At 34.9% G+C, this 15,036-nt stretch overlaps 1 long non-coding RNA gene across 1 annotated transcript in view; it reads left to right on the forward strand.

Moving 5' to 3' along the window:
* Window positions 1-15,036, forward strand: part of LOC133082503 (uncharacterized) — a 136,340-nt gene that overhangs the window by 83,221 nt on the left and 38,083 nt on the right. The window lies entirely within an intron of this gene.

Genomic DNA, 15,036 nt, shown 5'->3' on the forward strand with positions numbered 1-15,036 from the left:
AAAAAAGGTCATCATTGCCTTGATGGTTCTCTAATGCCTTCAACCAGATAATTTTTAAATGTATCCATTTAAACTTTTAGTCCAAAATTTCTAGTTCTTAGCAGGAGATTGATGTTTGACCCCTAAAAAACTACAGGAAATACTCTGTACTCACTTTGTATCTCTGCAGAGTAGTACAGGACCATAAAAATGATTGTGTGGTTTGAAATCATGCAAAATGATCTTAATAATCAGTGGGGAAAATTATAATTATTCTCTGACCTTTGAAAATTCTTATCAAAATATTAAAACTCTTATTTTCAGTTATAAATGTATAGAGAAGTAAAATAACAATAAAACTAGTGTGTGTAGTATTCCGTTATTTAAAACCCAGACAGTGAGAATTAAAGTGTTTCATTTCTTTTTCAACAACTTAGCAAGAATAGTTTGAATAGTGCTTGCTTTCTTCTTGTCATGTAACTTATGACACAGAATAAGAATCTTTTCTATGCTTTGGTGAATTATCATACCCTTTTTCTAAGATTTGATCAGCTTCCAGTGTTTTATCCATTGTTCATTCAGTGTCATGAAATATCTCCAAGAGTTCCTTGGAACTCTTGTGAAGATTTTGTTGCTGGCATCACTCCTTATGGAACAATATCATACTTTTTATCACAACCACTGCCCTTAATTATGTCACTAAGTTCACCTTCCCCAAGTTCCTCTGACTACATAACGAGAGTCTCTTCAATGGTTGTGATACCATTCCCACAGTCAACTATTTCTTCTATAAATCTATTTATGTGCTATTTGAATTTCACTTCTAGGGTTGTCACTTTTTGTTTCTTTGTTGCACTTACATTTTGTTGCCCAATTCTCTATTTGGATTATCCATTAAAAAAAATGTCATGTGGGTTTATCATGGGGAAACAAGGAGGCAACAGAACTATACACTTTGCTGTATGTGTGTGAACTGAATAATACATGCTCAGTGACTAATCGCTGACAGATTTTGAAAGACGAGACTTGATTTGTCATTAATCACGATATAAAACTGTTACTTACAGAATGATCTATGGAACTGAAGAGCTAGCATCTTGGTTTGTACTTTAGGCAATTTCTCACAGTTAATATACTGTGGTAATTGAAATTTGGATCGTGTGATTTCCAGGACTGGTATTTTTTAACTAAATTGGGGTAACTGAAATTTTTGTGTATCAGGACCATGCGAAGGGAAAGTTGTATGTATAATATAAGCATTTTCTGCTCAGTGAAAACCTCTTACTGTGAGTGAAACTTAGGCTGGCGAAGTCACCAGGAAGTGGAACTTTTCTCAGGATTTTGATCAGGCATTTCAATAGATGACAAATTCAGTTGCTTAACTTTTGTGGCCTGCTGGCATCTCAGTATTCTAGTTCCTCTTTGCATAATGAAGGGATTCCTTTATTCAAATAACATTTAATGAGGCACTAAGTTTAGAATGCAATATTGGCCAAATAGACTATGAAACAATTCAGGCACTTGACAGTTCACAAATGCAAAATGACTTGTGAGTATTAGTGGAATCAAGAGATTTCACTTGACTGACTGTGGACCAAGTCTAAAAGGGAAGCGAGCCAGATGGAAGATGGTGAATAAAATGAGACGGCGCTCTTGCAGGTGGCTGTAACTCTGCAATGAAGCAGAGCATGGTGCTGCTGGACACCAGCTGTGGTGCCACTATGAAGATGAGCCAAACTCAATTGCCAATGTTTTATTGTTTTCATCTGGTTCATTCATTGCTTATAATCACCAAATTATTTTTAATATTTTCACTTAGGTAGAATAGTGTTGGAGGGATATCAATTATTATATGAAAGCCAAACAAAATATGTCCCCTGATGTGACATTGTGAAGTTGACTGTATGGCACAGCATAAATAATGTCCTGTAATTCAAGCTGTTACTGTCACTGCTGACTCATTGAAAGACAGGAAGAAGCCACTTAAATTTTTTTTATGTTTTGGCTTCTAAGCTGTTTAAGAATAATTATAAGAGCTTACCCACATCACAGAGATCTGGGATTTACAAAGTATTGGTTTTAAAATATTTTGAAATTTTTGGATAAAATGTGTTAAGGTTATTTTAAACATTGTTACTAAGTTACTACTTGAATCAAACTATTGTAGTAATAGATACTTTCCAAATTTTAAATAGTTTTTAATATTCTGTGCACGCCCAAATGAATCATTTATATATCAATCCAAATTAGGAATTTCACAGGAAGTGGTAATATGGGTAATATGACTTCTAATATTGAGGCAATATAATTGTGCTTTTAAGTGCTTTGTAGAAGGACGTATTAGACTGAATCGTATGAGTACCATTTTTGTAGGTCAAAATGTTAAAGTACTGGGAATTTCACATAGTTTAGCCTAAATTAAGGCCAAAGATTAATTCTATTTCCATTCTTTACCCTAGCTAATTATTTTAATCTCTAAGTCCTACCTAATTTTAAGTTGGGCGTGATGTAGTCTGCCATTTAAAAGATGTAAGAATGAGCAGGAATATTTTTCTCTATCATCTTCTCCTCTATGTGTATCTCCTACTTGCCTATCTATATATTAATGCTGATAAATCCTTTATTTACTGGCTATATGAAGCTGACCAAGTTATTCAATACCTTTAAACCTTAATTTTCAACTATAAAATAATAATAGTAAATACTAAATCAGACTGCTATTCAGATTAAAAGCGGCGATATGTGTTAAGTATATAAAATGGTACCTGGCACTTAGTACATGTTTAACAAATGTCGAGTATTAATTTTATAACTTCAGAGCAGAAATAAAGCATTATTCCTCATGTTTAGTCCTATCTTTACATTTCTGTCTAGTCAGAAAACTTTCTGTTGTCTGGTATGATGTTGGTGTGATTAATAAAATATTCTGATGAAGAAAAGTACCATATCTATCATTCAATTGTATATAATAAGTAGGCAGTTAAAATGTTTAATTGACTTAATTTCTCATTTAAGAAAATAGATTACAGTTGACTTCCAAATTATTCGAAATATAATTTGTTCATCCATTACTAAGAAAGTACTTCAGAATGCTGTAAAGCCTGAGGATCTTTCTTATAACCATATGTTATGATTGCATTATGGATGTGTAGGTGGGTCAATGTTAGTCAATAGAGTCTTGGATAAAGTAGATTGTATTGTGTGGTCTAACTGATTCATCTTTAATTCTTTAAAAATATTTCTCTCTTTCATTATTGGAAGGCACAGTTTTCTTTTTCTGTTAGTAACCTTTTCTCCATAAGTGATGATCTAAATGGAGTTTCTCATATTGGAAGTTACTGCTGTAATGCCTTTTCTGCAAATATCAGTGGTACCTATTGGAAGAGCACTGGTATCCATGTTGATCTTGCCCTCTTTGGAAGGCAGTTGTGCCAGAGCTGTCTTGTTTGCCTCCATTTGGTCACACTCAAATTCAGTATCCATCTGGCTTCTGACTCTTGGCTCCTTCTCTGCCATTAGTGACCCTGCTTCTCTCTCTGGACTTGATGCTTCTTTCTGGTCTACCTGGCTTTGACTCTTGGCTTTCCCTCAAAGACTTTGGCCTGACTTTGGACAGGAAGCTCTTCAGAGCACCCTGAATATTCTGATTTCTTCAGAATCTATTTCCTTGGCTCTAATAAGCTGGACCAACAACAGCTAGTTTGACTGGCCAGTGCATTCACTTATGCCAAAGAGCGTTGAGAAATGGGGGTGTTCACAAAGGCTCTATCAGAAGCTTTGAACTCATGCAGAATCATTTCCCTTAACAGCCTTCAATTACCTTTGGGGGAAAACAGACTTTTTAAGTCAAAATAAATGTTTGACATTTTAGGAAAAACATCATTTGAAGTATAGAGTTTTATTTAAAACTCCAGGGTTACATGGCTGTCATCTGTCCGTTTCTCTATTCTGCATTGCTACCGAATACCACTTTTTTATAGGCATATAAAAAAATGCAGCTACATACTTCTCCCTCTGCTGTAAAAAACCTGGCCCTAATGACATCTTCTACCACTGTTGATAATTATTAGAGAAGACTTGCTATTTCTGCCACACAGAAGAAAATGCAAGAACACAAACCTCAAAGAGTCAGATTAGAGAGCTTTCATGATATTTGAGGTCAATTTTCCAACAAGCATTCTTGCAGGCATGATTAAATTCTGTGTGATTTTCAAGTATCACCCTAGAAATGAAAAGTTCCTCATTGTTTTATTTATATGTCTGACATAAACACTAACAGTTTCAAATAATAAAATACAATGGAAAGTGTTGACATTTTCAGTTTTCACGTAGCAATATTGGTTTTTAAAAAATTAATTAATTAATTAATTATTGTCTGCATTGGGTCTTTGTTGCTGTGCGTGGGCTTTCTCTAGTTGCGGCGAGCGGGGGCTACTCTTCATTGTGGTGCGTGGGCTTCTCATTGCGGTGGCTTCTCTTGTGGAGCACGGGCTCTAGGTGCATGGGCTTCAGTAGTTGTGGCGCGTGGGCTCAGTAGTTGTGGCTTGTGGGCTTAGTTGCTCCGCGGCATGTGGGATCTTCCCGGACCAGGGCTTGAACCCGTGTCCCCTGCATTGGCAGGCAGATTCTTAACCACTGTGCCACCAGGGAAGTCCCAGCAATATTGTTTTAAGCACTTACTTTGAAGTAAAAATTTGCACAATTTTGACATTTATAAACGAAAGCATTCGGCTGATTGATTTTAATGGTTGAATCATGAGAGATGCATATTTCAGGAAACAGAAAACTGCTCTTTTTTTCTCTGTTATCTGGTTAGCGTTCCTGTGTAGCCATTTGTTTTAAACATGTCAGCTTTCTTTAATTATTCATTTTAAGCAATCACTGATTGCTGATGTTATTTAAGTGATCTGGGAACATCTGTAGACTAAAGCCAAGGTCAGTGTTTTGAATATGGGAACAAGATTGGGACGTTTTTCCTAAGGTCAAAGACTGACCTGAAACTGGGGGAGGTCATGTTATAGAAGAATCCAAACCAATTATAAGATCAAAGCCAATTGGTACTGGTGCTTGGCAGAGGCTAAAGCGCTTCAGAGATGGCAGAAGCTCAAGCAGTTACATTCAATGGGGAGCTCTGGTGGTGCGTTCTGGGGACCCAGACTCTAGGAAACTAGGCTGTAGGCGAAGTCAATGCAGTTAGAAGAGTGGCTGCAGGAACAGTGGTAGAAGGTAGTCAAATATGATTAGGGAACGGTGAAGGGAATCCCCCTACTGAGGACTCAGAAAAAAACAAATGGTCAAGCCAAGTTTGATGCTTTTTTACTGGGCTGAGTACTAACATTGTCCCTGGACAAAAATTAGTCCCAGAGAATGGGGCTAAACCTTATGTGGGGAATAAGAATGATAACTTTTCTGTGTTAGAGTGTTATAATTAAAGAAGCCAGACTATTGTAACATGAGCCTTGTCTAGGATCCTGGCAGTGAAAGAGAAAATACAAAGGTAGACTTGAAATGCATCATGAGGGAAGAACTGATTGAATATGTGGATTTGTTGGAGGTTGAGAAGGTGCCTGTGAGCTTTTTAAACTTAGTGTGCCTGTGACCAGTTGATAGAAAAAGGATAGGCCAATAGGAGTGGCTCTTTGGTGTGAGGAGGAAGATTAGCTCTCGTTAGGCCTGCTGAGTTTAATGTGATTGTGGAAACAGTGATAGAGACAAGTGCGCCGTGTGAGGAAAAATAATGCATGTCCCTCTATTGTGAATGTTCTTTCTTTATTTACATAACCATTTTGTTGGCATCAGTACCATTTCTATAGCTTGCAATCCTGAGTGAACTACTGAGATGATAACAAAGAAGGCAAAACTTTTAAACTTACAAAGAATATTTGCCTTTCTTGTTAAAAATACTAATTAATTTAAAATTAAAAATAAAGGATGTTAAAGTATACAACTTTTTAACTAGAAAGCCAAATTCAATTTAAGTATATTAAAACATTGAGGCTGCAGACAACTCCAGGGTGTATCGTTTATATTGCAGTGTATATGAAAACAGCACACTAGAATTTTACATTACACAATCTGAGCGGCTATCCTCAATGATGTGAGAAAAAGTATTCATAAATAAATTTTAAAATAACATTTACAGTTTGAAAGTTAACAAATATAACCAATTAGAAGTAAAATGAAACAAAATATTCTATCCCCATCAAACAAATTTAAAGCCGAAGAACAAACTTAACCACAAATGTGCAAGACTTATATGAAGAAAATTACAAAACTGTAAACAGAGTCTTAAAAGGATTGGTTAAATGGAGACACATACTGTTTTCCTGGATGGATGCCTTAGAATTATAAAGATGATAATTATATCTCAAGTCGGTTTGTACATTTAACACAATTCTCATAAAAATCCCAGTGGCATATTATTTTTTTCTGATCTTAACAATAGGGATTCTATAGTTTATCTGAACAAATAAACACATGAGAATAGCATGGGCAAAATTTTAAAAGAAAAGTATCGAGAATTATGTAACATTGCCCTAGTATTTAATCTTAAACATATTATAATGTATTAGAAAACTACAGTAATTAAAGTGGGTATTGGTTTACATATTGATAGACAACTGAGTTGAGAAGAATTGAAAGTACAACACGAATCATAATTTGAATACAAATTTATCATACTATGAAGTTAGCATTTCAAATCAGGGTTAAAATGTTGGATTATCCACTAAGTGATATAGAAGCAACAAGTTAAGTATATAAGGTAATAAATTTAGATGGTTATGTTATCTGAGAGAACTTGCAGATATGTTAAAGATGCAGATACAAAAATTAAGCAATAAAATGCATAGTGAAAATAGTGTTGAAAATGTTATAACTTTGACATGAAGGGGGGGTTTCATTAGGAGGGGACATGACAGTAAACAATAAAAGCCACGAAGAGAATTATAACCTTGAATACCTATGTATTAATAATATCTAATTACCTAAAAACATATAAAATCTACTGGAAAAAATATAGCATAATGCAGTAGACAGAAAGACTTATAATAAAAATTCTTCCTAGTTAATAAGAAAAATATGTATCCTCAAAGCAAAAGATGTGAAAGACATGAAGAGGTAGTCCACAAAATACGAAGATAAAATACAAACGTAAAAATCCCAAATCATTGTGGTAATCAGAGAAATTGAAATTTGCAGATATAAGTCAGCATAACCTTAATATTAAAACAAGACAAAGACAAGAAGGGGATATTACAGTCAAATCTCTCTCATGAAAATTGACGTACAAATTCTAAACAAAATACGTTTATATATCTGTTATGGGTTAATTTATGTCCATTCTCCCTCCCCACCTCCCCCACCCCCACCCACATTCCTATGTTGACCTCTTAACCCCCAGTACCTCAGAATGGGACCTTATTTGAAGATATGGTCTTTACAGAGGTAATCATGTTAAAAGCAAGACATTAGAGTGGGCCCTAATCTAATATGACTGATAACATTATAAAAGGGGGAAATTTGGAGACAAGTATACAGGGAGAGTGCCATGTGAACATATAGATGGCTGTCTGCAAGCCAAGGAGAGGGGCCTAGAACATATCCTTCACTCATAGCCCTCAGAAAGAAGCAACCCTGCCAACATCTTGATTTGAGACTTCTAGCCTCCAGAACTGGGAAATAGTAAATTTCTGTTAAGCCACCCAGTTTGTTATACTTTGTTATGGCAGCTTTAGCAAATGAATACAATTGCTAATCTAGCGATGAAGAAAAAGGGTAATAGATTAAAACAAATAGGATTTATTCTTGGGATGAAAAAGCAGTTTACATCTAAAAATCAAGCAATGTAATACAGTACATTAACAGAAAAAGGGAGAGAAATCATATGATTATAAAATACCTTAGAAAAAAAAAGAAAAAAAAATCTTAGTAGATCAGGAATAGTAGGGAATTCCATAATTAGATAAAGAATATCTACAAAAGTTCTATAGCAATCCATATAGTTGATGGCAAAATATTGAAACCTTTCCCCCAGAGATTGGGAATGAGACAGTATGCCTGCTCTCACCACTTCTATTCAACATAATAAAAGAAGTTTTAACCAGTGTAATAAGTAAAGAAAAAGAAATAGTAGACATATGGATTAGCATAGAAGAAATAAAAAGGAATATGGGCGGTAATTGAAGAAATAAAACTGGAATAAAAATGAGAAAAACTCAAGCATCTACAAACAAACATAATTACTTAGCAACATACAACATATACAAAAATCAATTATATATAGCAGAAGCAAACACATAGAAAATGAAATGTTAAAATATACTACTTACAATAGCATAAAATACCCAGGAGTAAACTTAACAAAATATGCCAAAATGTGTGCAACTATGTACAATATAAACTACAAAACATTCTCAAAATAAAGACCCAAATAAATGGAGGGATATACTACATTTATGGGTTGGAAAATGCAGTGTCCAGAGATGGCAGTTTTCCCAGGTTTTCTCTGTGGACTCAGTGTAATCATAGTCAGAATCACAGCAGATTATTTCTTTACTTTTGGAGAATCTAAAAAACTGATTCTAAAATGTATATGGACATCAGTGGGCCAAAGAATAGCCAAGGCAATCTTTAGGGAGAACTAAGATGGAAGATGTTCACCCGAGATATCAAGTCCTACTATAAAGCTGTGATGATTAAAAGTCTGGTGTTGGTACATGGCAGACAGACTGATCAATGAACTAGAATAGCTCAGAAACAATCCCACACACATAATGATTGTGTGATTTATGACATTATGGTGCATTGGGAAAGGAACAGTTTACTAGATGGTGTTGGGTATATTTGTTATATACATATTGAAAAAGGCCTACCTGCACTCTACCTCACAGTATATAAAATTAATTCCAGATTTATTTCAGTACTAATTACAAAATTAAAGCCACCATAATTTTAGAGGGAAACAAAATATATTCATGATTCTGGAGTAGGCAGAGATTTTCAGAACAGAATATGAAAAACATTGCTCATAAAGGAAAGAAAAATGACAAATTAGAGTATACTAGAATTAGGAACTTTTGTTCATTGAAGGACACCAGTAAGAAAGTGAAAAAGCAACCCAGAGACTATAATAAAATACTTTCAAGATCTATATCCAAGAGAGACTTGTTTCCACATTACAGACAGATTCCTGCAAATCAGTTAAAAGCTGTACCATAATAGAAAAAATGGGGAAAAAGTTTAATGGGCACATGACAAAAGAGGACATCCAAAAGGCTAAGAAGTATATGAAAAGGCACTAAAATATCACCAGGCATTAGAAAAAAAAAAAGAGGACAGGGAACAAACAACAGATTTTGCTTTCCCAGAAGCCTTTGCACAAAACTACTATTTATATCTCATTGGCCAGAACTGTATCACTTGGTCAACCCTAGTTGCAAGAGAGGATGATGAAGGAGTACCTGGCTTCTCTAATTTCTCTTGTGTTAGTGGCCAAAGAGGAGGAGGTTGGATATTAGTGGTGAATTGCGTGTGTCACAGTCTGTGATCGAGTCAAGTGAAACATCTAAGAGCTGTACTGAATACACAGGTCTGGAGCGCAGCAGAGAGGTCAGGCTGGAAATAGAAAGTGAGGTTCACAATTATGCAGAGGGCATTTCAAAGCTATGCCTATGGATATAATTACTAAAGAAGGTAGAGTGAGTAGAGAGGTTAAGATAGAATCCTGGTGTAGACAAAAATTTACCAATCTGTCAGAGCAAGAGAGGGAATCACAAAGGAGTTTGAAGGACTGCAGGAGAAAAGTCAAGTTAGAGTAGTGTTGGGGAGCAAAGGGAAGTGAGTTGCAGGGACAAATTAGGCAAAACTTCAAATACTAATGCTGGATCTGAATAGGCAAACTCTGAAAGAGTTCTCTTTAAAGCCAAGAACAGGCGGAAGTGTTAACTTAGGCTAATCAGAGAATACTTAGTAAGTTGAGGGCATTTTCACTTCAGTTCTCTACGTATTTTATGTCAAGTGTATGGGATTTTTGGGCTCAGCAGGATTCGAAGGTATTCATTCAGATGATAATAGTTGGTACAAATTTCATAATTTAACACCATCCACGACAGTTACACTGTCTGGTCATGGACCCTAGGGTTGAGTGCCACATTTTAAGCTCATAATGGTCACCTGTGCAATTCAAGACAAATTGGAGACTTTCTAAATGTGTGGTCTCAGTGCTGCCATATTAGCCTAATGGGAACTGGGATTGATATTGGCATGGTTCTCATTGTCTTCACTGAAGGTGATGATAATTTCTTTCTCCCAAGTTTCCTCATAGCCATAAAGAGACTCTGGGTATGGACTAATGGCCTTACTACTGCAGTGCTGAGTATAGATGGGAAAAAATCAGTCATTTGTCTTGTAGCACACTCATCAATCCATTCCCATATCCCTGCTAACAGTACTGATTTTCAAGTGTACTGTAAACTACCTAAGTCGAAATGGAAAAAAAAAAAAAATCTGTTGGTTGAAAAAAATTGTTACTTTTAATGAGATTTTGTGCTATTGATGTCATTAAAAAAACAACTTCCTGTGGCTTTGGATTAAATTAACAAGTTTACAAACACTGTAAAGCTAATTCCTAGCAGAGAGGGAAATCAACAAGGTGGACATTGAATATTCTTTTCCAAATATATTGAGGAAAAAGGGGTCTATAAGCTAATATGTCTCCATGAGAATTTTCCACTTCATTGTGTTGTGTTTTAAGTGGTGTTTCATTTTAGGTTGACTTCTTTCCGTTATCAAAGTTGTAACCTTCCTCTTCCAAGTTATCAGATGGTATATGCTTGGCGAATATAAAATGATTATTAAGAAACTGAGGAATTGAAATGGAGAATGGCATTTATAAGAGCATATAAAAGTTTGCAGAAATCTAGTCTGCCATCTCCATGCCCAAAAATTTAGTTCCTCTTTCCTGTTTCTCTTAGTAAAACACTGTAGTTTTATTTCCTTGTATATTCTGCCTGCCCCTAGGAATTAAGTTTTTAAAGTATTCTATTTAAATTAATATTTGTGATTTTTGACAAGTAAAAATTTCTCACAATTAAGACTTCTCCTTCTACATACAGATTCCTTAGACATGGCTACAGCCTGGAACCAGAAAGACAAGATTGAGTCTCCACGGTTGTTTACAGATTGCATTATGGCATGTGGCTTTTGGATGACTGGATGAATATATTTTTTATTTTGAACTTGATTTCTTTTTCAATATGGAGACCTAGTCAAACATGTTTCAGGGTCTTCATTGCCAGTATTGAGGCTTCCTATTGGGATGACACAACTTGGAGAAGTAACATGCCCCAGAAATTTTACACTTACGATTCCTCTGGTGGTAGTATCAGCTTCCCACTTTATAGAGCCATTTAATTGATGTGTTTCATCCTCCTTTCCTCTCATTTCATCAGTTTGTATTTAGATGTATGTAAATGACACGTCATTTCTGAGCAGTTCTCAGGGAATTGAACATGGCTTTGCTCTTCAGATTCCTTAACTTTCTTCTTTCCCTTCCATTCTTCTTTTCTTCCTTCCTCCATCTCTCCCTCCCTACTTTCCATCTTTACTTCCTTATTTTGTCCTTCCTTTGACAAAGATTTACTAAATGTCTACTATGGGCACTGAACTCAAAAGCAAAAAAAATATGCAAGCACAGGCTTGGCCTGAAGGCACTTAGAGTCTGACCGCTTTCTTCCACAGGTGCCTGAGGCTTACACAATGAAAGTCTCAGGAAATCCAACTGGATTTGTTTAGCAGATTCTTTACTTGTGGTTGAGAGTTTGAAAATTTGGAGGACCATGTTCAAAGTTCTTCATAGCTTTCCGAAGCATTTTTGGAAGGATACATTTATGTGCAATTGGTATGCTTCTCATAAATCACTCCTACCCGAACACCAGCTAGACAGCAGAACGAGTGAACTCTATTAGCTTGATTTGCATTTTTTATTACACTTATTTTAAAAATGAGCAAAGTTTTGAGAATATTCTTCAATTCATATTTTCACAGCCAGAATCATCTTTGCCCTAGTCCTAATTAGTGTGTTTTCCTGCATTTTTGTCTCACAATTACACTGTGCCTCTTTTTCTCATCATTGTGTCTTGGTAAGGGATAAGTGGAAAAATGTGAAGATTAAACATTCTCTCTAGAAGAGTTTTATTTGTCTATTCATAGTCTAAGATTTTTTTTATTAATGATTTAGAAGTACATGAGTAAATTTGATGATGTTAATTCTGTGCTTATATGAAGATCTCCTAACATCAAAATAGATTTTTGTAGCTATGTCTCAGCTTTAGTGAGATGGAGTTTAGTGATGTTGCCAAAGAGCTGATTGATTAATTTTATAAAGTCTAATGGTTTTTGTCTTTGCAAAATTTAGGTTTGCCTGTCAGTTGTGCTTATTTTTCCCTCAGAAATTTGAAATGGCAGCTGAATGTTTTACCAGGTTTCTTAAGGGCTTTTTATTTCTGGGATAGCTGCTGGGCCATCAAACTAGAAAGAGAATTATCATTTGGCAAGATGGTCACTGCATGAGGTTAGGGAGTTTGAAAGTTCTATTCTCACTTTGCTCCAGGCAATTTCGCAATCGTAATAGATTTTTACCATTTTAACATGCTGTTCATCTTCAAAAACCATACTGCTAATGTCTTAATAGCTTCATTTGACCCAGGAAGGGATATTTTGTTGTCTGAGAATATAGTCATAGGGCAAGTGGTCTTTGCTGGGCCACAGGAGTGGATGAGCAGTAGGCTTGCCCACTGTCCCATTCATCTGTAGTTTAGAAACCAGCCATCTTCTCCTGCCATGCTGTTTAGATTTGGATTCAGTGGTTAGCCTGAAGCTCACAGAGCTACTCAGAAGTCAGTAGAAGGGGAATTTTCTTCTACTTTTCTTTTTAAAAAATCCGTACACTCTCTGGTCTTTCTCACATAACAGTATGGATGACAGTGAAAAGAACATCTATTTTACTTCATTTCTCTCACACTGATCACTTTCAGATGTCAAAGTCTGTTTCATCTTGTTTTAACTTCAGGATTTTCCATTTTCTTCTGATTTTATTTTATTCTTATTTTAAAATAATAAATGTATATCCTGTCAGTGTTCTAAGGAATATTAAGATATTTCCTTCACAAATCATAAGTATCCCAGTGAATTAAAATAGTCATTGTGACCAATAACCTAGATTACTTTTGCAAAGAAATTAGTAGCTATTAGAAAATTATAGTATTATATGATAAAATGGAAGTTATATTTAGAAATGATGTTTAGGCACCATTAGATTCCTCATCAATTTCAAGAATGAAAATATTTTCTGTACTATACATAACATTTTACATCTCCCTTTTTAACAATAATCACTTTCTTTTAAAATTAATGGTGTACAATTAAAAGTAAATGTAGAAAAGTAACAACAAAGTAAAACTCCCTTGAAACATGCAGAAGAGCAAAAACAAATTAAAACCTCATTCAAATAAATTTTCAAGCATGAAAATAATTGTTTAAAATAAAACGTCTATGCCTCTTATGTTAATGATGTTAATTTTTCAATAAATTATACATGGTCAAAATTAGAGCAGAAGTACAAAAAAGAAATGAACTCATCCGAAATACAAAGAAGAAATAAAAATTTTCTTAATAAATGGAATGAAACTGTAATATTAATTTTTTCATTCCAAATATCTTATTAATAGTTATGGAGAGAAGGATATCTGGAAGGATAGAGAAAATTCTTACAAAAATAGGATTATACTGTGCATGCAAATTTCAAATAAAATCATTAAATTTTATTTGAATTCAACAGGAGGAATAAGAGAGGTGCAGGTGTTTGCTAAACTTCATTCCTCAGAGGTAATGACTTCCCTCCACCAACTTTATTTAGATATAATTGACATATAACATTGTGTAAGTTTAGGATGTACAACATGTTGATTTGATGCACTTATGTATTGCAAAATGATTACCATGATAGGTTATCTAACACCTGCATGATGTCACATAATTACCGTTTATTTTTTAAGGTTAGAACATTTAAGATTTATGAGATTAGCAACTTTCAAGTACATACTACAGTATTATTAACTATAATCACCCTGTTGTATATTAGATCCCCAGAACTTATTCATCTTATAACTGGAAGTTTGTACCCCTTTGACCAACATCTCTTCATTTCCTCCACCCCACCCCTGGTAATCACCAATCTACTCTCTGTTTCTATGAGTTCCGCTTTTTTAGATTCCACATATAAGTGATATCATACGGTATTTGTCTTTCTCTGTCTGACTTATTTCACTTAGCATAATGCCCTAAAGGTCCGTCCATGTTGTCCCAAACCAGAGGTAATGACTTTTGACTGTTTTTAATACTTCAGGATATTGCCTACTAACTCTAAAGGATGCATTTGCTTATCTCTTTGCTTTGGGATTTATCATCATTAGGCAATATGCATTGGCTCCAAGTTATGAAAGAGGATTAGCTTCCTTATGCCATATATCACTCTCCTATATTTGGGTTTGTTAAAAATCAATTTTTTGATTACTGATATTATACTTTTACTAATCTCCATAAGCATATGTCTCCTTCTTCATCAACTTGAGAAAGTATCTCTTGACTTCCCACCACGTAAAACAAGGAACTTAGACCCTCTATTTCCCTCCAGCTCTACTTCCCTCTTTCACCTCTCACTTTCTGTCAGTCATAATATCACTTTTATATTGTCAAGGTATATAATATGTACCTTCTGGTTAAGTGCTTCATGCTATGGGTTGATTCTGATAAAAAAAATTTCAAAACTCATAAAATACATTAACAGAATCAAGGAGTATGGCTTCTGAGGTAGCTCTGGTCATGGCCATTCCAGTGAGGAGGGAGGATGAACGCATAGAGCAAACTTATGTCTTCTTTGGTACAAGTTCCTATGACTTCTGTCCATATTTCACTGGGAAGAATTTAGTGGCATGGTCATACCTAACTGCAACAAGGGTTGGGATGAGTGATGATCTGAAACATCTGGTTTGTATCTCA

The sequence above is a fragment of the Eubalaena glacialis genome, chromosome X, assembly GCF_028564815.1.
Source record: "Eubalaena glacialis isolate mEubGla1 chromosome X, mEubGla1.1.hap2.+ XY, whole genome shotgun sequence".
In the NCBI taxonomy this organism is placed as follows: Eukaryota; Metazoa; Chordata; class Mammalia; order Artiodactyla; family Balaenidae; genus Eubalaena; species Eubalaena glacialis.